We start from the raw sequence: 27,848 nt of genomic DNA on the forward strand, positions 1-27,848 counted from the left end.
ACACACACAAATCAACGAAGTTACTGAGAAATCTTCTGCATAGCATTAGATGAGGAAATCCCACTTCCAACGAAATCCTCAAAGAGGTCCAAATATCCACTTGCAGACTTTACAAACAGAGTGTTTCCAAACTGCTCTATGAAAAGAAAGGTTAAACTCTGTGAGTGGAAGGCACACATCACAAAGTGGTTTCTGAGAACGATTCTCTCTAGTTTTTATACGAGGATATTTCCTTTTCTAACGTTGGTCCGAAATCGCTTGAAATCTCCACATGCAAATTCCTCAAAAAGAGTGTTTCCAATCTGCTCTGTTGAAAGGAAGGTTCAACTCTGTGAGTTGAACACACACAAATCAAAGAAGTTTCTGAGAATTCTTCCCTCTAGCATAAGACGAAGAAATCCCGCTTCCAATGAAATCCACAAAGAGGTCCAAATATCCACTTGCAGACTTCAGAACCAGAGTGTTTCCAAACTGCTCTATGAAAAGAAAGGTTGAACTCTGTGAGTGGATCGCACACATCACAAAGTGGGTTCTGAGAATGATTCTCTATAGTTCTTTTACGAAGATATTACCTATTCTACCGTTGGCACTAAAACGCTTGAAATCTCCACATGCAAATTCCTCAAAAAGAGGGTTTCCCATCTGCTCTGTCTAAAGGAAGGTTTAACCCTGTTAGTTGAACACACACAAATCAACGAAGTTACTGAGAAATCTTCTGCATAGCATTAGATGAGGAAATCCCACTTCCAACGAAATCCTCAAAGAGGTCCAAATATCCACTTGCAGACTTTACAAACAGAGTGTTTCCAAACTGCTCTATGAAAAGAAAGGTTAAACTCTGTGAGTGGAACGCACACATCACAAAGTGGTTTCTGAGAATGATTCTCTCTAGTTTTTATACGAGGATATTTCCTTTTCTAACGTTGGTCCGAAATCGCTTGAAATCTCCACATGCAAATTCCTCAAAAAGAGTGTTTCCAATCTGCTCTGTCGAAAGGAAGGTTCAACTCTGTGAGTTGAACACACACAAATCAAAGAAGTTACTGAGAAATCTTCTGTGTTGCATTAGAGGAAGAAATCCCGCTTCCAACGAAATCCTCTAAGAGGTCCAAATATCCACTTGCAGACTTTACAAACAGAGTGTTTCCAAACTGCTCTATGAAAAGAAAGGTTAAACTCTGTGAGTGGAAACCACACATCACAAAGTGGTTTCTGAGAATGATTCTCTCTAGTTTTTCTACGAAGATATTTCCTTTTCTACCGTTGGCCCCAAAACGCTTGAAATCTCCACATGTATATTCCTCAAAAAGAGGGTTTCCAATCTGCTCTGTCTAAAGGAAGTTTCACCTCTGTGAGTTGAACACACACAAATCAACGAAGTTACTGAGAAATCTTCTGTCTAGCATTAGATGAAGAAATTCCGCTTCCAACGAAATCCTCAAACAGGTCCAAATATCCACTTGCAGACTTTACAAACAGAGGGTTTCCAAACTGCTCTATGAAAAGAAAGGTTAAACTCTGTGAGTGGAACGCCCACATCACAAAGTGGTTTCTGAGAATGATTCTCTCTAGTTTTTATACGAGGATATTTCCTTTTCTACCGTTGACCCCAAAACCCTTGAAATCTCCACATGCAAATTCCTCAAAAAGAGGGTTTCCTATCCCCTCTGTCTAAAGGGAGGTTCAACTCTGTGTGTTGAACACAGACATATCTACGAAGTTACTGAGAAATCTTCTGTGTAGCATTAGATGAAGAAATCCCGCTTCCAACGAAATCCTCAAAGAGGTCCAAATATCCACTTTCAGATTTTACAAACAGAGTGTTTCCAAACTGCTCTGTGAAAAGAAAGGTAAAACTCTGTGAGTGGAATGCTCACATGACAAAGTCGTTTCTGAGAATGATTCTCTCTAGTTTTTATACGAGGATATTTCCTTTTCTACCGTTGGCCCCAAAACGCTTGAAATCTCCACATGCATATTCCTCAAAAAGAGTGTTTCCAATCTGCTCTGTCTAAAGGAAGGTTCAACTCTGTGAGTTGAACACACACAAATCAACGAAGTTACTGAGAAATCTTCTGTGTAGCATTAGATGAAGAAATCCCGCTTCCAACGAAATCCACAAAGAGGTCCATATATCCACTTGCAGACTTACAAGCAGAGTGTTTCCAAACTGCTCTATGAAAAGAAAGGTTAAACTCTGTGAGTGGAACGCACACATCACAAAGTGGTTTCTGAGAATGATTCTCTCTAGTTTTTATACGAGGATATTTCCTTTTCTAACGTTGTCCCAAAATGCTTGAAATCTCCACATGCAAATTCCTCAAAAAGAGGGTTTCCAATCTGCTCTGTCTAAAGGACGGTTCAACTCTGTGAGTTGAACACACACAAATCAAAGAAGTTACTGAGAATTCTTCCTTCTAGCATTAGATGAAGAAATCCCGCTTCCAACGAAATCCTCAAAGAGGTCCAAATATCCACTTGCAGACTTTACAAACAGAGTGTTTCCAAGCTCCTCTATGAGAAGAAAGGTTAAACTCTGTGAGTGGAACTCTCACATCAGAAAGTAGTTTCTGAGAATGATTCTCTCTAGTTTTTATTCGAGGATATTTCCTTTTCTACCGTTCGCCCCAAAACCCTTGAAATCTCCACATGCAAATTCCTCAAAAAGAGGGTTTCCAATCTGCTCTGTCTAAAGGAAGGTTCAGCTCTGTGAGTTCAACACATACAAATCAACGAACTTTCAGAGAATTCTTCCTTCTAGCATTAGATGAAGAAATCCTGCTTCCAACGAAATCCTCAAAGAGGTCCAAATATCCACTTGCGAACTTTATAAACAGAGTGTTTCCAAACTGCTCTATGAAAAGAAAGGTTAAACTCTGTGAGTGGAACCCACACATCACATAGTGGTTTCAGAGAATGATTCTCTCTAGTTTCCCTACGAGGATATTCCCTTTTCTACCGTTGGCCCCAAAACTCTTGAAATCTCCACATGCATATTCCTCAAAAAGAGGGTTTCCAATCTGCTCTGTCTAAAGGAAGGTTCAACTCTGTTAGTTGAACACACACAAATCAAAGAAGTTACTGAGAAATCTTCTGTGCAGCATTAGAGGAAGAAATCCCGCTTCCAACGAAATCCTCAAAGAGGTCCAAATATCCACTTGCAGACTTTACAAACAGAGTGTTTCCAAACTGCTCTATGAAGAGAAAGGTTAAACTCTGTGAGTGGAACCCACACATCACAAAGTGGTTTCTGAGAATGATTCTCTCTAGTTTTTATACGAGGATATTTCCTTTTCTACCGTTGGCCCCAAAACCCTTGAAATCTCCACATGCAAATTCCTCAAAAAGAGGGTTTCCTATCCCCTCTGTCTAAAGGAAGGTTCAACTCTGTGAGTTGAACACAGACAAATCAACGAAGTTACTGAGAAATCTTCTGTGTAGCATTAGATGAAGAAATCCCGCTTCCAACGAAATCCTCAAAGAGGTCCAAATATCCACTTGCAGATTTTACAAACAGAGTGTTTCCAAACTGCTCTGTGAAAAGAAAGGTAAAACTCTGTGAGTGGAATGCTCACATCACAAAGTAGTTTCTGAGAATGATTCTCTCTAGTTTTTATACGAGGACATTTCCTTTTCTACCGTTCGCCCCAAAACGCTTGAAATCTCCGCATGCAAATTACTCAAAAAGAGGGTTTAAAATCTGCTCTGTCTAAAGGAAGGTTCAAATCTGTTAGTTGAACACACACAAATCCAAGAAGTTACTGAGAAATCTTCTGTGTAGCATTAGAGGAAGAAATCCCGCTTCCAACGAAATCCTCAAGGAGGTCCAAATATCCACTTGCAGACTTTACAAACAGAGTGTTTCCAAACTGCTCTATGAAAAGAAAGGTTGAACTCTGTGAGTGGAACCCACACATCACAAAGTGGTTTCTGAGAATGATTCTCTCTAGTTTTTATACGAGGATATTTCCTTTTCTACCGTTGGCCCCAAATCGCTTGAAATCTCCACATGCATATTCCTCAAAAAGAGGGTTTCCTATCTGCTCAGTCTAAAGGAAGGTTCAACTCTGTGAGTTGAACACACACAAATCAACGAAGTTACTGAGAAATCTTCTGTCTAGCATTAGATGAAGAAATCCCGCTTCCAACGAAATCCTCAAAGAGGTCCAAATATCCACTTGCAGACTTTACAAACAGACTGTTTCCAAACTGCTCTATGAAAAGAAAGGTTAAACTCTGTGAGTGGAACGCACACATCACAAAGTGGTTTCTGAGAATGATTCTCTCTAGTTTTTCTACGAGGATATCTCCTTTTCTACCTTTGGCCCCAAAACGCTTGAAATCTCCACATGCAAATTCCTCAAAAAGAGGGTTTCCAATCTGCTCTGTCTAAAGGAAGGTTCAACTCTGTGAGTTCAACACATACAAATCAAAGAACTTTCTGAGAATTCTTCCTTCTAGCATTAGATGAAGAAATCCCGCTTCCAACGAAATCCTCAAAGAGGTCCAAATATCCACTTGCAGACTTTACAAACAGAGTGTTTCCAAACTGCTCTATGAAAAGAAAGGTTAAACTCTGTGAGTGGAACCCACACATCACATAGTGGTTTCAGAGAATGATTCTCTCTTGTTTCTCTACGAGGATATTCCCTTTTCTACCGTTGGCCCCAAAACTCTTGAAATCTCCACATGCATATTCCTCAAAAAGAGGGTTTCCAATCTGCTCTGTCTAAAGGAAGGTTCAACTCTGTTAGTTGAACGCACACAAGTCAAAGAAGTTACTGAGAAATCTTCTGTGTAGCATTAGAGGAAGAAATCCCGCTTCCAACGAAATCCTCAAAGAGGTCCAAATATCCACCTGCAGACTTTACAAACAGATTGTTTCCAAACTGCTCTATGTAGAGAAAGGTTAAACTCTGTGAGTGGAACCCACACATCACAAAGTGGTTTCTGAGAATGATTCTCTCTAGTTTTTCTACGAGGATATTTCCTTTTCTACCGTTGGCCCCAAATCGCTTGAAATCTCCACATGCATATTCCTCAAAAAGAGGGTTTCCAATCTGCTCTGTCTAAAGGAAGGTTCAACTCTGTGAGTTGAACACACACAAATCAACGAAGTTACTGAGAAATCTTCTGTGTAGCATTAGATGAAGAAATCCTGCTTCCAAAGAAATCCTCAAAGAGGTCCAAATATCCACTTGCAGACTTTACAAACAGAGTGTTTCCAAACTGCTCTATGAAAAGAAAGGTTTAACTCTGTGAGTGGAACGCACACATCACAATGTGGTTTCTGAGAATGATTCTTTCTAGTTTTTCTACGAGGATATCTCCTTTTCTACCGTTGGCCCCAAAACGCTTGAAATCTCCGCATGCAAATTCCTCAAAAAGAGGGTTTCCAATCTGCTCTGTCAAAATGAAGGTTCAACCCTGTTAGTTGAACACACACAAATCAACGAAGTTACTGAGAAATCTTCTGTATAGCATTATATGACGAAATCCCACTTCCAACGAAATCCTCAAAGAGGTCCAAATATCCACTTGCAGATTTTACAAACAGAGTGTTTCCAAACTGCTCAATGAAAAGAAAGGTTGAACTCTGTGAGTGGAACGCACACATCACAAAGTGGGTTCTGAGAATGATTCTCTCTAGTTTTTATACGAGGATATTACCTTTTCTAACGTTGGTCCGAAATCGCTTGAAATCTCCACATGCAAATTCCTCAAAAAGAGGGTTTCCAATCTGCTCAGTCTAAAGGAAGGTTCAACTATGTTAGTTGAACACACCCAAATCAAAGAGATTTCTGAGAATTCTTCCTTCTGGCATTAGATGAAGAAATCCCGCTTCCAATGAAATCCTCAAAGAGGTCCAAATATCCACTTGCAGACTTCAGAACCAGAGTGTTTCCAAACTGCTCTATGAAAAGAAAGGTTAAACTCTGTGAGTGGAACGCACACATCACAAAGTAGTTTCTGAGAATGATTTTCACTAGTTTTTATACGAGGATATTTCCTTTTCTACCGTTGGCCCCAAAATGCTTGAAATCTCCACATGCACATTCCTCAAAAAGAGGATTTCCAATCTGCTCTGTCTAAACGAAGGTTCAACTCTGTTAGTTGAACACACACAGATCAACGAAGTTACTGAGAAATCTTCTGTGTAGCATTAGATGAAGAAATCCCGCTTCCAACGAAATCCTCAAAGAGGTCCAAATATCCATTTGCGGACTTTACAAACAGAGTGTTTCCAAACTGCTCTATGAAAACAAAGGTTAAACTCTGTGAGTGGAACGCCCACATCACAAAGTGATTTCTGAGAATGAATCTCTCTATTTTTTATAGGAGGTTATTTCCTTTTCTAACGTTGGCCTAAAAATGCTTGAAATCTCCACATGCAAATTCCTCAAAAAGAGGTTTTCCAATCTGCTCTGTCTAAAGGAAGGTTCAACTCAGGGAGTTGAACACACACAAATCAAAGAAGTTTCTGAGAATTCTTCCTTCTATCATTAGACGATGAAATCCCGCTTCCAACTAAATCCTCAAAGAGGTCCTAATATCCACTTGCAGTCTTTACAGACAGAGTGTTTCCAAACTGCTCTATGAAAAGAAAGGTTGAACTCTGTGAGTGGATCGCACACATCACAAAGTGGGTTCTGAGAATGATTCTCTCTAGTTCTTTTACGAGGATATTTCCTATTCTACCGTTGGCACTAAAACGCTTGAAATCTCCACATGCAAATTCCTCAAAAAGAGGGTTTCCCATCTGCTCTGTCTAAAGGAAGGTTTAACCCTGTTAGTTGAACACACACAAATCAACGAAGTTACTGAGAAATCTTCTGCATAGCATTAGATGAGGAAATCCCACTTCCAACGAAATCCTCAAAGAGGTCCAAATATCCACTTGCAGACTTTACAAACAGAGTGTTTCCAAACTGCTCTATGAAAAGAAAGGTTAAACTCTGTGAGTGGAACGCACACATCACAAAGTGGTTTCTGAGAACGATTCTCTCTAGTTTTTATACGAGGATATTTCCTTTTCTAACGTTGGTCCGAAATCGCTTGAAATCTCCACATGCAAATTCCTCAAAAAGAGTGTTTCCAATCTGCTCTGTTGAAAGGAAGGTTCAACTCTGTGAGTTGAACACACACAAATCAAAGAAGTTTCTGAGAATTCTTCCCTCTAGCATAAGACGAAGAAATCCCGCTTCCAATGAAATCCTCAAAGAGGTCCAAATATCCACTTGCAGACTTCAGAACCAGAGTGTTTCCAAACTGCTCTATGAAAAGAAAGGTTGAACTCTGTGAGTGGATCGCACACATCACAAAGTGGGTTCTGAGAATGATTCTCTATAGTTCTTTTACGAAGATATTACCTATTCTACCGTTGGCACTAAAACGCTTGAAATCTCCACATGCAAATTCCTCAAAAAGAGGGTTTCCCATCTGCTGTGTCTAAAGGAAGGTTTAACCCTGTTAGTTGAACACACACAAATCAACGAAGTTACTGAGAAATCTTCTGCATAGCATTAGATGAGGAAATCCCACTTCCAACGAAATCCTCAAAGAGGTCCAAATATCCACTTGCAGACTTTACAAACAGAGTGTTTCCAAACTGCTCTATGAAAAGAAAGGTTAAACTCTGTGAGTGGAACGCACACATCACAAAGTGGTTTCTGAGAATGATTCTCTCTAGTTTTTATACGAGGATATTTCCTTTTCTAACGTTGGTCCGAAATCGCTTGAAATCTCCACATGCAAATTCCTCAAAAAGAGTGTTTCCAATCTGCTCTGTCGAAAGGAAGGTTCAACTCTGTGAGTTGAACACACACAAATCAAAGAAGTTACTGAGAAATCTTCTGTGTTGCATTAGAGGAAGAAATCCCGCTTCCAACGAAATCCTCTAAGAGGTCCAAATATCCACTTGCAGACTTTACAAACAGAGTGTTTCCAAACTGCTCTATGAAAAGAAAGGTTAAACTCTGTGAGTGGAAACCACACATCACAAAGTGGTTTCTGAGAATGATTCTCTCTAGTTTTTCTACGAAGATATTTCCTTTTCTACCGTTGGCCCCAAAACGCTTGAAATCTCCACATGCATATTCCTCAAAAAGAGTGTTTCCAATCTGCTCTGTCTAAAGGAAGGTTCAACTCTGTGAGTTGAACACACACAAATCATCGAAGTTACTGAGAAATCTTCTGTGTAGCATTAGATGAAGAAATCCCGCTTCCAACGAAATCCACAAAGAGGTCCATATATCCACTTGCAGACTTACAAGCAGAGTGTTTCCAAACTGCTCTATGAAAAGAAAGGTTAAACTCTGTGAGTGGAACGCACACATCACAAAGTGGTTTCTGAGAATGATTCTCTCTAGTTTTTATACGAGGATATTTCCTTTTCTAACGTTGTCCCAAAATGCTTGAAATCTCCACATGCAAATTCCTCAAAAAGAGGGTTTCCAATCTGCTCTGTCTAAAGGACGGTTCAACTCTGTGAGTTGAACACACACAAATCAAAGAAGTTACTGAGAATTCTTCCTTCTAGCATTAGATGAAGAAATCCCGCTTCCAACGAAATCCTCAAAGAGGTCCAAATATCCACTTGCAGACTTTACAAACAGAGTGTTTCCAAGCTCCTCTATGAGAAGAAAGGTTAAACTCTGTGAGTGGAACTCTCACATCAGAAAGTAGTTTCTGAGAATGATTCTCTCTAGTTTTTATTCGAGGATATTTCCTTTTCTGCCGTTCGCCCCAAAACCCTTGAAATCTCCACATGCAAATTCCTCAAAAAGAGGGTTTCCAATCTGCTCTGTCTAAAGGAAGGTTCAGCTCTGTGAGTTCAACACATACAAATCAACGAACTTTCAGAGAATTCTTCCTTCTAGCATTAGATGAAGAAATCCTGCTTCCAACGAAATCCTCAAAGAGGTCCAAATATCCACTTGCGAACTTTATAAACAGAGTGTTTCCAAACTGCTCTATGAAAAGAAAGGTTAAACTCTGTGAGTGGAACCCACACATCACATAGTGGTTTCAGAGAATGATTCTCTCTAGTTTCCCTACGAGGATATTCCCTTTTCTACCGTTGGCCCCAAAACGCTTGAAATCTCCACATGCATATTCCTCAAAAAGAGGGTTTCCAATCTGCTCTGTCTAAAGGAAGGTTCAACTCTGTTAGTTGAACACACACAAATCAAAGAAGTTACTGAGAAATCTTCTGTGCAGCATTAGAGGAAGAAATCCCGCTTCCAACGAAATCCTCAAAGAGGTCCAAATATCCACTTGCAGACTTTACAAACAGAGTGTTTCCAAACTGCTCTATGAAGAGAAAGGTTAAACTCTGTGAGTGGAACCCACACATCACAAAGTGGTTTCTGAGAATGATTCTCTCTAGTTTTTATACGAGGATATTTCCTTTTCTACCGTTGGCCCCAAAACCCTTGAAATCTCCACATGCAAATTCCTCAAAAAGAGGGTTTCCTATCCCCTCTGTCTAAAGGAAGGTTCAACTCTGTGAGTTGAACACAGACAAATCAACGAAGTTACTGAGAAATCTTCTGTGTAGCATTAGATGAAGAAATCCCGCTTCCAACGAAATCCTCAAAGAGGTCCAAATATCCACTTGCAGATTTTACAAACAGAGTGTTTCCAAACTGCTCTGTGAAAAGAAAGGTAAAACTCTGTGAGTGGAATGCTCACATCACAAAGTAGTTTCTGAGAATGATTCTCTCTAGTTTTTATACGAGGACATTTCCTTTTCTACCGTTCGCCCCAAAACGCTTGAAATCTCCGCATGCAAATTACTCAAAAAGAGGGTTTAAAATCTGCTCTGTCTAAAGGAAGGTTCAAATCTGTTAGTTGAACACACACAAATCCAAGAAGTTACTGAGAAATCTTCTGTGTAGCATTAGAGGAAGAAATCCCGCTTCCAACGAAATCCTCAAGGAGGTCCAAATATCCACTTGCAGACTTTACAAACAGAGTGTTTCCAAACTGCTCTATGAAAAGAAAGGTTGAACTCTGTGAGTGGAACCCACACATCACAAAGTGGTTTCTGAGAATGATTCTCTCTAGTTTTTATACGAGGATATTTCCTTTTCTACCGTTGGCCCCAAATCGCTTGAAATCTCCACATGCATATTCCTCAAAAAGAGGGTTTCCTATCTGCTCAGTCTAAAGGAAGGTTCAACTCTGTGAGTTGAACACACACAAATCAACGAAGTTACTGAGAAATCTTCTGTCTAGCATTAGATGAAGAAATCCCGCTTCCAACGAAATCCTCAAAGAGGTCCAAATATCCACTTGCAGACTTTACAAACAGACTGTTTCCAAACTGCTCTATGAAAAGAAAGGTTAAACTCTGTGAGTGGAACGCACACATCACAAAGTGGTTTCTGAGAATGATTCTCTCTAGTTTTTCTACGAGGATATCTCCTTTTCTACCTTTGGCCCCAAAACGCTTGAAATCTCCACATGCAAATTCCTCAAAAAGAGGGTTTCCAATCTGCTCTGTCTAAAGGAAGGTTCAACTCTGTGAGTTCAACACATACAAATCAAAGAACTTTCTGAGAATTCTTCCTTCTAGCATTAGATGAAGAAATCCCGCTTCCAACGAAATCCTCAAAGAGGTCCAAATATCCACTTGCAGACTTTACAAACAGAGTGTTTCCAAACTGCTCTATGAAAAGAAAGGTTAAACTCTGTGAGTGGAACCCACACATCACATAGTGGTTTCAGAGAATGATTCTCTCTTGTTTCTCTACGAGGATATTCCCTTTTCTACCGTTGGCCCCAAAACTCTTGAAATCTCCACATGCATATTCCTCAAAAAGAGGGTTTCCAATCTGCTCTGTCTAAAGGAAGGTTCAACTCTGTTAGTTGAACGCACACAAGTCAAAGAAGTTACTGAGAAATCTTCTGTGTAGCATTAGAGGAAGAAATCCCGCTTCCAACGAAATCCTCAAAGAGGTCCAAATATCCACCTGCAGACTTTACAAACAGATTGTTTCCAAACTGCTCTATGTAGAGAAAGGTTAAACTCTGTGAGTGGAACCCACACATCACAAAGTGGTTTCTGAGAATGATTCTCTCTAGTTTTTCTACGAGGATATTTCCTTTTCTACCGTTGGCCCCAAATCGCTTGAAATCTCCACATGCATATTCCTCAAAAAGAGGGTTTCCAATCTGCTCTGTCTAAAGGAAGGTTCAACTCTGTGAGTTGAACACACACAAATCAACGAAGTTACTGAGAAATCTTCTGTGTAGCATTAGATGAAGAAATCCTGCTTCCAAAGAAATCCTCAAAGAGGTCCAAATATCCACTTGCAGACTTTACAAACAGAGTGTTTCCAAACTGCTCTATGAAAAGAAAGGTTTAACTCTGTGAGTGGAACGCACACATCACAATGTGGTTTCTGAGAATGATTCTTTCTAGTTTTTCTACGAGGATATCTCCTTTTCTACCGTTGGCCCCAAAACGCTTGAAATCTCCGCATGCAAATTCCTCAAAAAGAGGGTTTCCAATCTGCTCTGTCAAAATGAAGGTTCAACCCTGTTAGTTGAACACACACAAATCAACGAAGTTACTGAGAAATCTTCTGTATAGCATTATATGACGAAATCCCACTTCCAACGAAATCCTCAAAGAGGTCCAAATATCCACTTGCAGATTTTACAAACAGAGTGTTTCCAAACTGCTCAATGAAAAGAAAGGTTGAACTCTGTGAGTGGAACGCACACATCACAAAGTGGGTTCTGAGAATGATTCTCTCTAGTTTTTATACGAGGATATTACCTTTTCTAACGTTGGTCCGAAATCGCTTGAAATCTCCACATGCAAATTCCTCAAAAAGAGGGTTTCCAATCTGCTCAGTCTAAAGGAAGGTTCAACTATGTTAGTTGAACACACCCAAATCAAAGAGATTTCTGAGAATTCTTCCTTCTGGCATTAGATGAAGAAATCCCGCTTCCAATGAAATCCTCAAAGAGGTCCAAATATCCACTTGCAGACTTCAGAACCAGAGTGTTTCCAAACTGCTCTATGAAAAGAAAGGTTGAACTCTGTGAGTGGAACGCACACATCACAAAGTAGTTTCTGAGAATGATTTTCACTAGTTTTTATACGAGGATATTTCCTTTTCTACCGTTGGCCCCAAAATGCTTGAAATCTCCACATGCACATTCCTCAAAAAGAGGATTTCCAATCTGCTCTGTCTAAACGAAGGTTCAACTCTGTTAGTTGAACACACACAGATCAACGAAGTTACTGAGAAATCTTCTGTGTAGCATTAGATGAAGAAATCCCGCTTCCAACGAAATCCTCAAAGAGGTCCAAATATCCATTTGCGGACTTTACAAACAGAGTGTTTCCAAACTGCTCTATGAAAACAAAGGTTAAACTCTGTGAGTGGAACGCCCACATCACAAAGTGATTTCTGAGAATGAATCTCTCTATTTTTTATAGGAGGTTATTTCCTTTTCTAACGTTGGCCTAAAAATGCTTGAAATCTCCACATGCAAATTCCTCAAAAAGAGGTTTTCCAATCTGCTCTGTCTAAAGGAAGGTTCAACTCAGGGAGTTGAACACACACAAATCAAAGAAGTTTCTGAGAATTCTTCCTTCTATCATTAGACGATGAAATCCCGCTTCCAACTAAATCCTCAAAGAGGTCCTAATATCCACTTGCAGTCTTTACAGACAGAGTGTTTCCAAACTGCTCTATGAAAAGAAAGGTTAAACTCTGTGAGTGGAACGCACACATCACAAAGTGGTTTCTGAGAATGATTCTCTCTAGTTTTTATACGAGGATATTTCCTTTTCTAACGTTGTCCCAAAACGCTTGAAATCTCCACATGCAAATTCCTCAAAAAGAGGGTTTCCAACCTGCTCTGTCTAAAGGAAGGTTCAACTCTGTGAGTTGAACACACACAAATCAAAGAAGTTACTGAGAAATCTTCTGTGTTGCATTAGAGGAAGAAATCCCGCTTCCAACGAAATCCTCTAAGAGGTCCAAATATCCACTTGCAGACTTTACAAACAGAGTGTTTCCAAACTGCTCTATGAAAAGAAAGGTTAAACTCTGTGAGTGGAAACCACACATCACAAAGTGGTTTCTGAGAATGATTCTCTCTAGTTTTTCTACGAGGATATTCCCTTTTCTGCCGTTGGCCCCAAAACGCTTGAAATTTCCACATGTATATTCCTCAAAAAGAGGATTTCCAATCTGCTCTGTCTAAAGGAAGTTTCACCTCTGTGAGTTGAACACACACAAATCAACGAAGTTACTGAGAAATCTTCTGTCTAGCATTAGATGAAGAAATCCCGCTTCCAACGAAATCCTCAAACAGGTCCAAATATCCACTTGCAGACTTTACAAACAGAGGGTTTCCAATCTGCTCTATGAAAAGAAAGGTTAAACTCTGTGAGTGGAACGCCCACATCACAAAGTGGTTTCTGAGAATGATTCTCTCTAGTTTTTATACGAGGATATTTCCTTTTCTACCGTTGACCCCAAAACCCTTGAAATCTCCACATGCAAATTCCTCAAAAAGAGGGTTTCCTATCCCCTCTGTCTAAAGGGAGGTTCAAATCTGTGAGTTGAACACAGACAAATCAACGAAGTTACTGAGAAATCTTCTGTGTAGCATTAGATGAAGAAATCCCGCTTCCAACGAAATCCTCAAAGAGGTCCAAATATCCACTTGCAGATTTTACAAACAGAGTGTTTCCAAACTGCTCTGTGAAAAGAAAGGTAAAACTCTGTGAGTGGAATGCTCACATGACAAAGTAGTTTCTGAGAATGATTCTCTCTAGTTTTTATACGAGGATATTTCCTTTTCTACCGTTTGCCCCAAAACGCTTGAAATCTCCACATGCATATTCCTCAAAAAGAGTGTTTCCAATCTGCTCTGTCTAAAGGAAGGTTCAACTCTGTGAGTTGAACACACACAAATCAACGAAGTTACTGAGAAATCTTCTGTGTAGCATTAGATGAAGAAATCCCGCTTCCAACGAAATCCACAAAGAGGTCCATATATCCACTTGCAGACTTACAAACAGAGTGTTTCCAAACTGCTCTATGAAAAGAAAGGTTAAACTCTGTGAGTGGAACGCACACATCACAAAGTGGTTTCTGAGAATGATTCTCTCTAGTTTTTATACGAGGATATTTCCTTTTCTAACGTTGTCCCAAAATGCTTGAAATCTCCACATGCAAATTCCTCAAAAAGAGGGTTTCCAATCTGCTCTGTCTAAAGGACGGTTCAACTCTGTGAGTTGAACACACACAAATCAAAGAAGTTACTGAGAATTCTTCCTTCTAGCATTAGATGAAGAAATCCCGCTTCCAACGAAATCCTCAAAGAGGTCCAAATATCCACTTGCAGACTTTACAAACAGAGTGTTTCCAAACTGCTCTATGAAAAGAAAGGTTAATCTCTGTGAGTGGAACTCTCACATCAGAAAGTAGTTTCTGAGAATGATTCTCTCTAGTTTTTATTCGAGGATATTTCCTTTTCTACCGTTCGCCCCAAAACCCTTGAAATCTCCACATGCAAATTCCTCAAAAAGAGGGTTTCCAATCTGCTCTGTCTAAAGGAAGGTTCAACTCTGTGAGTTCAACACATACAAATCAACGAACTTTCAGAGAATTCTTCCTTCTAGCATTAGATGAAGAAATCCTGCTTCCAACGAAATCCTCAAAGAGGTCCAAATATCCACTTGCGAACTTTATAAACAGAGTGTTTCCAAACTGCTCTATGAAAAGAAAGGTTAAACTCTGTGAGTGGAACCCACACATCACATAGTGGTTTCAGAGAATGATTCTCTCTAGTTTCCCTACGAGGATATTCCCTTTTCTACCGTTGGCCCCAAAACGCTTGAAATCTCCACATGCATATTCCTCAAAAAGAGGGTTTCCAATCTGCTCTGTCTAAAGGAAGGTTCAACTCTGTTAGTTGAACACACACAAATCAAAGAAGTTACTGAGAAATCTTCTGTGCAGCATTAGAGGAAGAAATCCCGCTTCCAACGAAATCCTCAAAGAGGTCCAAATATCCACTTGCAGACTTTACAAACAGAGTGTTTCCAAACTGCTCTATGAAGAGAAAGGTTAAACTCTGTGAGTGGAACCCACACATCACAAAGTGGTTTCTGAGAATGATTCTCTCTAGTTTTTATACGAGGATATTTCCTTTTCTACCGTTGGCCCCAAAACCCTTGAAATCTCCACATGCAAATTCCTCAAAAAGAGGGTTTCCTATCCCCTCTGTCTAAAGGAAGGTTCAACTCTGTGAGTTGAACACAGACAAATCAACGAAGTTACTGAGAAATCTTCTGTGTAGCATTAGATGAAGAAATCCCGCTTCCAACGAAATCCTCAAAGAGGTCCAAATATCCACTTGCAGATTTTACAAACAGAGTGTTTCCAAACTGCTCTGTGAAAAGAAAGGTAAAACTCTGTGAGTGGAATGCTCACATCACAAAGTAGTTTCTGAGAATGATTCTCTCTAGTTTTTATACGAGGATATTTCCTTTTCTACCGTTGGCCCCAAAACGCTTGAAATCTGCGCATGCAAATTACTCAAAAAGAGGGTTTAAAATCTGCTCTGTCTAAAGGAAGGTTCAAATCGGTTAGTTGAACACACAGAAATCCAAGAAGTTACTGAGAAATCTTCTGTGTAGCATTAGAGGAAGAAATCCCGCTTCCAACGAAATCCTCAAGGAGGTCCAAATATCCACTTGCAGACTTTACAAACAGAGTGTTTCCAAACTGCTCTATGAAAAGAAAGGTTGAACTCTGTGAGTGGAACCCACACATCACAAAGTGGTTTCTGAGAATGATTCTCTCTAGTTTTTATACGAGGATATTTCCTTTTCTACCGTTGGCCCCAAATCGCTTGAAATCTCCACATGCATATTCCTCAAAAAGAGGGTTTCCTATCTGCTCAGTCTAAAGGAAGGTTCAACTCTGTGAGTTGAACACACACAAATCAACGAAGTTACTGAGAAATCTTCTGTCTAGCATTAGATGAAGAAATCCCGCTTCCAACGAAATCCTCAAAGAGGTCCAAATATCCACTTGCAGACTTTACAAACAGACTGTTTCCAAACTGCTCTATGAAAAGAAAGGTTAAACTCTGTGAGTGGAATGCACACATCACAAAGTGGTTTCTGAGAATGATTCTCTCTAGTTTTTCTACGAGGATATCTCCTTTTCTACCTTTGGCCCCAAAATGCTTGAAATCTCCACATGCAAATTCCTCAAAAAGAGGGTTTCCAATCTGCTCTGTCTAAAGGAAGGTTCAACTCTGTGAGTTCAACACATACAAATCAAAGAACTTTCTGAGAATTCTTCCTTCTAGCATTAGATGAAGAAATCCCGCTTCCAACGAAATCCTCAAAGAGGTCCAAATATCCACTTGCAGACTTTACAAACAGAGTGTTTCCAAACTGCTCTATGAAAAGAAAGGTTAAACTCTGTGAGTGGAACCCACACGTCACATAGTGGTTTCAGAGAATGATTCTCTCTAGTTTCTCTACGAGCATATTCCCTTTTCTACCGTTGGCCCCAAAACTCTTGAAATCTCCACATGCATATTCCTCAAAAAGAGGGTTTCCAATCTGCTCTGTCTAAAGGAAGGTTCAACTCTGTTAGTTGAACGCACACAAGTCAAAGAAGTTACTGAGAAATCTTCTGTGTAGCATTAGAGGAAGAAATCCCGCTTCCAACGAAATCCTCAAAGAGGTCCAAATATCCACTTGCAGACTTTACAAACAGAGTGTTTCCAAACTGCTCTATGTAGAGAAAGGTTAAACTCTGTGAGTGGAACACACACATCACAAAGTGGTTTCTGAGAATGATTCTCTCTAGTTTTTCTACGAGGATATTTCCTTTTCTACCGTTGGCCCCAAATCGCTTGAAATCTCCACATGCATATTCCTCAAAAAGAGGGTTTCCAATCTGCTCTGTCTAAAGGAAGGTTCAACTCTGTGAGTTAAACACACACAAATCAACGAAGTTACTGAGAAATCTTCTGTGTAGCATTAGATGAAGAAATCCTGCTTCCAAAGAAATCCTCAAAGAGGTCCAAATATCCACTTGCAGACTTTACAAACAGAGTGTTTCCAAACTGCTCTATGAAAAGAAAGGTTAAACTCTGTGAGTGGAACGCACACATCACAATGTGGTTTCTGAGAATGATTCTCTCTAGTTTTTCTACGAGGATATCTCCTTTTCTACCGTTGGCCCCAAAACGCTTGAAATCTCCGCATGCAAATTCCTCAAAAAGAGGGTTTCCAATCTGCTCTGTCTAAAGGAAGGTTCAACTCTGTGAGTTCAACACATACAAATCAAAGAACTTTCTGAGAATTCTTCCTTCTAGCATTAGATGAAGAAATCGCACTTCCAACGAAATCCTCAAAGAGGTCCAAATATCCACTTGCAGACTTCACAAAGAGAGTGTTTACAAACTGCTCTGTGAAAAGAAAGGTTAATCTCTGTGAGTGGAACGCTCACCTCACAAAGTAGTTTCTGAGAATGATTCTCCCTATTTTTTCTACGAGGATATTTCCTTTTCCACCGTTCGCCACAAAACGCTTGAAATCTCCACATGCAAATTCCTCAAAAAGAGGGTTTCCAATCTGCTCTGTCTAAAGGAAGTTTCAACTCTGTTAGTTGAACACACACAAATCAAAGAAGTTACTGAGAAATCTTCTGTGTAGCATTAGAGGAAGAAATCCCGCTTCCAACGAAATCCTCAAAGAGGTCCAAATATCCACTTGCAGACTTCACAAACAGAGTGTTTACAAACTGCTCTGTGAAAAGAAAGGTTAATCTCTGTGAGTGGAACGCTCACCTCACAAAGTAGTTTCTGAGAATGATTCTCTCTATTTTTTATACGAGGATATTTCCTTTTCTACCGTTCGCCCCAAAACGCTTGAAATCTCCACATGCAAATTCCTCAAAAAGAGGGTTTCCAATCTGCTCTGTCTAAAGGAAGTTTCAACTCTGTTAGTTGAACACACACAAATCAAAGAAGTTACTGAGAAATCTTCTGTGTAGCATTAGAGGAAGAAATCCCGCTTCCAACGAAATCCTCAAAGAGGTCCAAATATCCACTTGCAGACTTTACAAACAGAGTGTTTCCAAACTGCTCTATGAAAAGAAAGGTTAAACTCTATGAGTGGAACCCACATATCACAAAGTGGTTTCAGAGAATGATTCTCTCTAGTTTTTCTACGAGGATATTCCCTTTTCTACCGTTGGCCCCAAAACGCTTGAAATCTCCACATGCATATTCCTCAAAAAGAGGGTTTCCAATCTGCTCTGTCTAAAGGAAGTTTCACCTCTGTGAGTTGAACACACACAAATCAACGAAGGTACTGAGAAATCTTCTGTCTAGCATTAGATGAAGAAATCCCGCTTCCAACGAAATCCTCAAACAGGTCCAAATATCCACTTGCAGACTTTACAAACAGAGTGTTTCCAAACTGCTCTATGAAAAGAAAGGCTAAACTCTGTGAGTGGAACGCCCACATCACAAAGTGGTTTCTGAGAATGATTCTCTCTTGTTTTTATACGAGGATATTTCCTTTTCTACCGTTGGCCCCAAAACCCTTGAAATCTCCACATGCAAATTCCTCAAAAAGAGGGTTTCCAATCCCCTCTGTCTAAAGGAAGGTTCATCTCTGTGAGTTGAACACAGACAAATCAACGAAGTTACTGAGAAATCTTCTGTGTAGCATTAGATGAAGAAATCCCGCTTCCAACGAAATCCTCAAGGAGGTCCAAATATCCACTTGCAGACTTTACAAACAGAGTGTTTCCAAACTGCTCTATGAAAAGAAAGGTTAAACTCTGTGAGTGGAACCCACACATCAAATAGTGGTTTCAGAGAATGATTCTCTCTAGTTTCTCTACGAGGATATTCCCTTTTCTACCGTTGGCCCCAAAACTCTTGAAATCTCCACATGCATATTCCTCAAAAAGAGGGTTTCCAATCTGCTCTGTCTAAAGGAAGGTTCAACTCTGTGAGTTGAACACACACAAATCAAAGAAGTTACTGAGAATTCTTCCTTCTAGCATTAGATGAAGAAATCCCGCTTCCAACGAAATCCTCAAAGAGGTCCAAATATCCACTTGCAGACTTCACAAACAGAGTGTTTACAAACTGCTCTATGAAAAGAAAGGTTAATCTCTGTGAGTGGAACGCTCACCTCACAAAGTAGTTTCTGAGAATGATTCTCTCTATTTTTTATACGAGGATATTTCCTTTTCTACCGTTCCCCCCAAAACGCTTGAAATCTCCACATGCAAATTCCTCAAAAAGAGGGTTTCCAATCTGCTCTGTCTAAAGGAAGGTTCAACTCTGTTAGTTGAACACACACAAATCAAAGAAGTTACTGAGAAATCTTCTGTGTAGCATTAGATGAAGAAATCCCGCTTTCAACGAAATCCTCAAAGAGGTCCAAATATCCACTTGCAGACTTTACAAACAGAGTGTTTCCAAACTGCTCTATGAAAAGAAAGGTTAAACTCTGTGAGTGGAACCCACACATCACAAAGTGGTTTCAGAGAATGATTCTCTCTAGTTTTTCTACGAGGATATTCCCTTTTCTACCGTTGGCACCAAAACGCTTGAAATCTCCACATGCATGTTCCTCAAAAAGAGGGTTTCCAATCTGCTCTGTCTAAAGGAAGTTTCACCTCTGTGAGTTGAACACACACAAATCAACGAAGTTACTGAGAAATCTTCTGTCTAGCATTAGATGAAGAAATCCCGCTTCCAACGAAATCCCCAAAGAGGTCCAAATATCCACTTGCAGACTTTACAAACAGAGTGTTTCCAAACTGCTCTATGAAAAGAAAGGTTAAACTCTGTGAGTGGAATGCCCACATCACAAAGTGGTTTCTGAGAATCATTCTCTCTAGTTTTTATACGAGGATATTTCCTTTTCTACCGTTGGCGCCAAAACCCTTGAAATCTCCACATGCAAATTCCTCAAAAAGAGGGTTTCCATTCCCCTCTGTCTAAAGGAAGGTTCAACTCTGTGAGTTGAACACAGACAAATCAACGAAGTTACTGAGAATTCTTCCTTCTAGCATTAGATGAAGAAATCCCGCTTCCAACAAAATCCTCAAAGAGGTCCAAATATCCACTTGCAGATTTTACAAACAGAGTGTTTACAAACTGCTCTGTGAAAAGAAAGGTAAAACTCTGTGAGTGGAATGCTCACATCACAAAGTAGTTTCTGAGAATGATTCTCTCTAGTTTTTATACGAGGATATTTCCTTTTCTACCGTTGGCCACAAATGGCTTGAAATCTCCACATGCATATTCCTCAAAAAGAGTGTTTCCAATCTGCTCTGTCGAAAGGAAGGTTCAACTCTGTTAGTTGAACACACACAAATCAACGAAGTTTCTGAGAAATCTTCTGTGTAGCATTAGAGGAAGAAATCCCGCTTCCAACGAAATCCTCAAACAGGTCCAAATATCCACTTGCAGACTTTACAAACAGAGTGTTTCCAAACTGCTCTATGAAGAGAAAGGTTAAACTCTGTGAGTGGAACCCACACATCACAAAGTGGTTTCTGAGAATGATTCTCCCTAGTTTTTCTACGAGGATATTTCCTTTTCTACCGTTGGCCCCAAATCGCTTGAAATCTCCACATGCATATTCCTCAAAAAGAGGGTTTCCAATCTGCTCAGTCTAAAGGAAGGTTCAACTCTGTGAGTTGAACACACACAAATCAACGAAGTTACTGAGAAATCTTCTGTGTAGCATTAGATGAAGAAATCCCGCTTCCAAAAAATCCTCAAAGAGGTCCAAATATCCACTTGCAGACTTTACAAACAGAGTGTTTCCAAACTGCTCTATGAAAAGAAAGGTTAAACTCTGTGAGTGGAACGCACACATCACAATGTGGTTTCTGAGAATGATTCTCTCTAGTTTTTCTACGAGGATATCTCCTTTTCTACCGTTGGCCCCAAAACGCTTGAAATCTCCACATGCAAATTCCTCAAAAAGAGGATTTCCAATCTGCTCTCTCTAAAGGAAGGTTCAACTCTGTGAGTTCAACACATACAAATCAAAGAACTTTCTGAGAATTCTTCCTTCTAGCATTAGATGAAGAAATCGCACTTCCAACGAAATCCTCAAAGAGGTCCAAATATCCACTTGCATACTTCACAAACAGAGTGTTTACAAACTGCTCTGTGAAAAGAAAGGTTAATCTCTGTGAGTGGAACGCTCACCTCACAAATTAGTTTCTGAGAATGATTCTCTCTATTTTTTATATGAGGATATTTCCTTTTCTACCGTTCGCCCCAAAACGCTTGAAATCTCCACATGCAAATTCCTCAAAAAGAGGGTTTCCAATCTGCTCTGTCTAAAGGAAGTTTCAACTCTGTTAGTTGAACACACACAAATCAAAGAAGTTACTGAGAAATCTTCTGTGTAGCATTAGAGGAAGAAATCCCGCTTCCAACGAAATCCTCAAAGAGGTCCAAATATCCACTTGCAGACTTTACAAACAGAGTGTTTCCAAACTGCTCTATGAAAAGAAAGGTTAAACTCTATGAGTGGAACCCACACATCACAAAGTGGTTTCAGAGAATGATTCTCTCTAGTTTTTCTACGAGGATATTCCCTTTTCTACCGTTGGCCCCAAAACGCTTGAAATCTCCACATGCATATTCCTCAAAAAGAGGGTTTCCAATCTGCTCTGTCTAAAGGAAGTTTCACCTCTGTGAGTTGAACACACACAAATCAACGAAGGTACTGAGAAATCTTCTGTCTAGCATTAGATGAAGAAATCCCGCTTCCAACGAAATCCTCAAACAGGTCCAAATATCCACTTGCAGACTTTACAAACAGAGTGTTTCCAAACTGCTCTATGAAAAGAAAGGTTAAACTCTGTGAGTGGAACGCCCACATCACAAAGTGGTTTCTGAGAATGATTCTCTCTTGTTTTTATACGAGGATATTTCCTTTTCTACCGTTGGCCCCAAAACCCTTGAAATCTCCACATGCAAATTCCTCAAAAAGAGGGTTTCCAATCCCCTCTGTCTAAAGGAAGGTTCATCTCTGTGAGTTGAACACAGACAAATCAACGAAGTTACTGAGAAATCTTCTGTGTAGCATTAGATGAAGAAATCCCGCTTCCAACGAAATCCTCAAAGAGGTCCAAATATCCACTTGCAGATTTTACAAACAGAGTGTTTCCAAACTGCTCTGTGAAAAGAAAAGTAAAACTCTGTGAGTGGAATGCTCACATCACAAAGTAGTTTCTGAGAATGATTCTCTCTAGTTTTTATACGAGGATATTTCCTTTTCTACCGTTCCCCCAAAACGCTTGAAATCTCCGCATGCAAATTCCTCAAAAAGAGGGTTTCCAATCTGCTCTGTCTAAAGGAAGGTTCAACTCTGTTAGTTCAACACACACAAATCCAAGAAGTTACTGAGAAATCTTCTGTGTAGCATTAGAGGAAGAAATCCCGCTTCCAACGAAATCCTCAAGGAGGTCCAAATATCCACTTGCAGACTTTACAAACAGAGTGTTTCCAAACTGCTCTATGAAAAGAAAGGTTGAACTCTGTGAGTGGAACCCACACATCACAAAGTGGTTTCTGAGAATGATTCTCTCTAGTTTTTCTACGAGGATATTTCCTTTTCTACCGTTGGCCCCAAATCGCTTGAAATCTCCACAAGCATATTCCTCAAAAAGAGGGTTTCCAATCTGCTCTGTCTAAAGGAAGGTTCAACTCTGTGAGTTGAACACAGACAAATCAAAGAAGTTACTGAGAAATCTTCTGTGTAGCATTAGATGAAGAAATCCCGCTTCCAACGAAATCCTCAAAGAGGTCCAAATATCCACTTGCAGATTTTACAAACAGAGTGTTTCCAAACTGCTCTGTGAAAAGAAAGGTAAAACTCTGTGAGTGGAATGCTCACATCACAAAGTAGTTTCTGAGAATGATTCTCTCTAGTTTTTATACGAGGATATTTCCTTTTCTACCGTTGGCCCCAAATGGCGTGAAATCTCCACATGCATATTCCTCAAAAAGAGTTTTTCCAATCTGCTCTGTCGAAAGGAAGGTTCAACTCTGTTAGTTGAACACACACAAATCAACGAAGTTTCTGAGAATTCTTCCTTCTATCATTAGATGAAGAAATCCCGCTTCCAACGAAATCCTCAGAGAGGTCCTAATATCCACTTGCAGACTTTACAAACAGAGTGTTTCCAAACTGCTCTATGAAAAGAAAGGTTAAACTCTGTGAGTGGAACGCACACATCACAAAGTGGTTTCTGAGAATGATTCTCTCTAGTTTTTATACGAGGATATTTCCTTTTCTAACGTTGTCCCAAAACGCTTGAAATCTCCACATGCAAATTCCTCAAAAAGAGGGTTTCCAATCTGCTCTGTCTAAAGGAAGGTTCAACTCTGTTAGTTGAACACACACAAATCAAAGAAGTTACTGAGAAATCTTCTGTGTAGCATTAGAGGAAGAAATGCCGCTTCCAACGAAATCCTCAAAGAGGCCCAAATATCCACTTGCAGACTTTACAAAGAGAGTGTTTCCAAACTGCTCTACGAAAAGAAAGGTTATAGTCTGTGAGTGGAACCCACACATCACAAAGTGGTTTCTGAGAATGATTCTCTCTAGTTTTTCTACGAGGATATTTCCTTTTCTACCATTGACCCCAAATCGCTTGAAATCTCCACATGCATATTCCTGAAAAAGAGGGTTTCCAATCTGCTCAGTCTAAAGGAAGGTTCAACTCTTTGCGTTGAACACACACAAATCAACGAAGTTTCTGAGAAGTCTTCTGTGTAGCATTAGAAGAAGAAATCCCGCTTCCAACGAAATCCTCAAAGAGGTCCAAATATCCACTTGCAGACTTTACAAACAGAGTGTTTCCAAACTGCTCTATGAAAAGAAAGGTTAAACTCTGTGAGTGGAACGCACACATCACAAAGTGGTTTCTGAGAATGATTCTCTCTAGTTTTTCTACGAGGATATCTCCTTTTCTACCGTTGGCCCCAAAACGCTTGAAATCTCCACATGCAAATTCCTCAAAAAGAGGGTTTCCAATCTGCTCTGTCAAAAGGAAGGTTCAACTCTGTGAGTTCAACACATACAAATCAAAGAACTTTCTGAGAATTCTTCCTTCTAGCATTAGATGATGAAATCCCGCTTCCAACGAAATCCTCAAAGAGGTCCAAATATCCACTTGCAGACTTCCCAAACAGAGTGTTTACAAACTGCTCTATGAAAAGAAAGATTAATCTCTGTGAGTGGAACGCTCACCTCACAAAGTAGTTTCTGAGAATGATTCTCTCTATTTTTTATACGAGGATATTTCCTTTTCTACCGTTCGCCCCAAAACGCTTGAAATCTCCACATGCAAATTCCTCAAAAAGAGGGTTTCCAATCTGCTCTGTCTAAAGGAAGGTTCAACTCTGTTAGTTGAACACACACAAATCAAAGAAGTTACTGAGAAATCTTCTGTGTAGCATTAGAGGAAGAAATCCCGCTTCCAACGAAATCCTCAAAGAGGTCCAAATATCCACTTGCAGACTTTACAAACAGAGTGTTTCCAAACTGCTCAATGAAAAGAAAGGTTAAACTCTGTGAGTGGAACCCACACATCACAAAGTGGTTTCAGAGAATGATTCTCTCTAGTTTTTCTACGAGGATATTCCCTTTTCTACCGTTGGCCCCAAAACGCTTGAAATCTCCACATGCATATTCCTCAAAATGGAGTTTCCAATCTGCTCTGTCTAAAGGAAGTTTCACCTCTGTGAGTTGAACACACACAATCAACGAAGTTACTGAGAAATCTTCTGTCTAGCATTAGATGAAGAAATCCCGCTTCCAACGAAATCCTCAAAGAGGTCCAAATATCCACTTGCAGACTTTACAAACAGAGTGTTTCCAAACTGCTCTATGAAAAGAAAGGTTAAACACTGTGAGTGGAACGCCCACATCACAAAGTGGTTTCTGAGAATGATTCTCTCTAGTTTTAATACGAGGATATTTCCTTTTCTACCGTTGGCCCCAAAACCCTTGAAATCTCCACATGCAAATTCCTCAAAAAGAGGGTTTCCAATCCCCTCTGTCTAAAGGAAGGTTCAACTCTGTGAGTTGAACACAGACAAATCAACGAAGTTACTGAGAAATCTTCTGTGTAGCATTAGATGAAGAAATCCCGCTTCCAACGAAATCCTCAAAGAGGTCCAAATATCCACTTGCAGACTTCACAAACAGAGTGTTTACAAACTGCTCTTTGAAAAGAAAGGGAAAACTCTGTGAGTGGAATGCTCACATCACAAAGTATTTTCTGAGAATGATTCTCTCTAGTTTTAATACGAGGATATTTCCTTTTCTACTGTTGGCCCCAAATGGTTTGAAATCTCCACATGCATATTCCTCAAAAAGAGGGTTTCCAATCTGCTCTGTCTAAAGGAAGGTTCAACTCTGTTAGTTGAACACACCCAAATCAAAGGGATTTCTGAGAATTCTTCCTTCTAGCATTAGATGAAGAAATCCCGCTTCCAATGAAATCCTCAAAGAGGTCCAAATATCCACTTGCAGACTTCAAAACCAGAGTGTTTCCAAACTGCTCTATGAAGAGAAAGGTTAAACTCTGTGAGTGGAAGGCACACATCACAAAGTGGGTTCTGAGAATGATTCTCTCTAGTTCTTTTACGAGGATATTTCCTATTCTACCGTTGGCACTAAAACGCTTGAAATCTCCACATGCAAATTCCTCAAAAAGAGGGTTTCCCATCTGCTCTGTCTAAAGGAAGGTTTAACCCTGTTAGTTGAACCCACACAAATCAACGAAGTTACTGAGAAATCTTCTGCATAGCATTAGATGAGGAAATCCCACTTCCAACGAAATCCTCAAAGAGGTCCAAATATCCACTTGCAGACTTTACAAACAGAGTGTTTCCAAACTGCTCTATGAAAAGAAAGGTTAAACTCTGTGAGTGGAACGCACACATCACAAAGTGGTTTCTGAGAATGATTCTCTCTAGTTTTTATACGAGGATATTTCCTTTTCTAACGTTGGTCCGAAATCGCTTGAAATCTCCACATGCAAATTCCTCAAAAAGAGTGTTTCCAATCTGCTCTGTCTAAAGGAAGGTTCAACTCTGTGAGTTGAACACAAACAAATCAAAGAAGTTTCTGAGAATTCTTCCCTCTAGCATTAGACGAAGAAATCCCGCTTCCAATGAAATCCTCAAAGAGGTCCAAATATCCACTTGCAGACTTCAAAACCAGAGTGTTTCCAAACTGCTCTATGAAAAGAAAGGTTAAACTCTGTGAGTGGAACGCACACATCACAAAGTAGTTTCTGAGAATGATTCTCACTAGTTTTATACGAGGATATTTCCTTTTCTACCGTTCGCCACAAAACGCTTGAAATCTCCACATGCAAATTCCTCAAAAAGAGGGTTTCCAATCTGCTCTGTCTAAAGGAAGTTTCAACTCTGTTAGTTGAACACACACAAATCAAAGAAGTTACTGAGAAATCTTCTGTGTAGCATTAGAGGAAGAAATCCCGCTTCCAACGAAATCCTCAAAGAGGTCCAAATATCCACTTGCAGACTTTACAAACAGAGTGTTTCCAAACTGCTCTATGAAAAGAAAGGTTAAACTCTGTGAGTGGAACCCACACATCACAAAGTGGTTTCAGAGAATGACTGTCTCTAGTTTTTCTACGAGGATATTCCCTTTTCTACCGTTTGGCCCCAAAACGCTTGAAATCTCCACATGCATATTCCTCAAAAAGAGGTTTTCCAATCTGCTCTGTCTAAAGGAAGTTTCACCTCTGTGAGTTGAACACACACAAATCAACGAAGTTACTGAGAAATCTTCTGTCTAGCATTAGATGAAGAAATCCCGCTTCCAACGAAATCCTCAAACAGGTCCAAATATCCAGTTGCAGACTTTACAAACAGAGTGTTTCCAAACTGCTCTATGAAAAGGAAGGTTAAACTCTGTGAGTGGAACGCACACATCACAAAGTGGTTTCTGAGAATGATTCTCTCTTGTTTTTATACGAGGATATTTCCTTTTCTACCGTTGGCCCCAAAACCCTTGAAATCTCCACATGCAAATTCCTCAAAAAGGGGGTTTCCAATCCCCTCTGTCTAAAGGAAGGTTCAACTCTGTGAGTTGAACACAGACAAATCAACGAAGTTACTGAGAAATCTTCTGTGTAGCATTAGATGAAGAAATCCCGCTTCCAACGAAATCCTCAAAGAGGTCCAAATATCCACTTGCAGATTTTACAAACAGAGTGTTTCCAAACTGCTCTGTGAAAAGAAAGGTAAAACTCTGTGAGTGGAATGCTCACATCAGAAAGTAGTTTCTGAGAATGATTCTCTCTAGTTTTTATACGAGGATATTTCCTTTTCTACCGTTGGCCCCAAATGGCGTGAAATCTCCACATGCATATTCCTCAAAAAGAGTTTTTCCAATCTGCACTGTCGAAAGGAAGGTTCAACTCTGTTAGTTGAACACACACAAATCAACGAAGTTTCTGAGAATTCTTCCTTCTATCATTAGATGAAGAAATCCCGCTTCCAACGAAATCCTCAAAGAGGTCCTAATATCCACTTGCAGACTTTACAAACAGAGTGTTTCCAAACTGCTCTATGAAAAGAAAGGTTAAACTCTGTGAGTGGAACGCACACATCACAAAGTGGTTTCTGAGAATGATTCTCTCTAGTTTTTATACGAGGATATTTCCTTTTCTAACGTTGTCCCAAAACGCTTGAAATCTCCACATGCAAATTCCTCAAAAAGAGGGTTTCCAATCTGCTCTGCCTAAAGGAAG

Source organism: Gorilla gorilla, chromosome 8 (assembly GCF_029281585.2).
Source record: "Gorilla gorilla gorilla isolate KB3781 chromosome 8, NHGRI_mGorGor1-v2.1_pri, whole genome shotgun sequence".
NCBI lineage: Eukaryota > Metazoa > Chordata > Mammalia > Primates > Hominidae > Gorilla > Gorilla gorilla.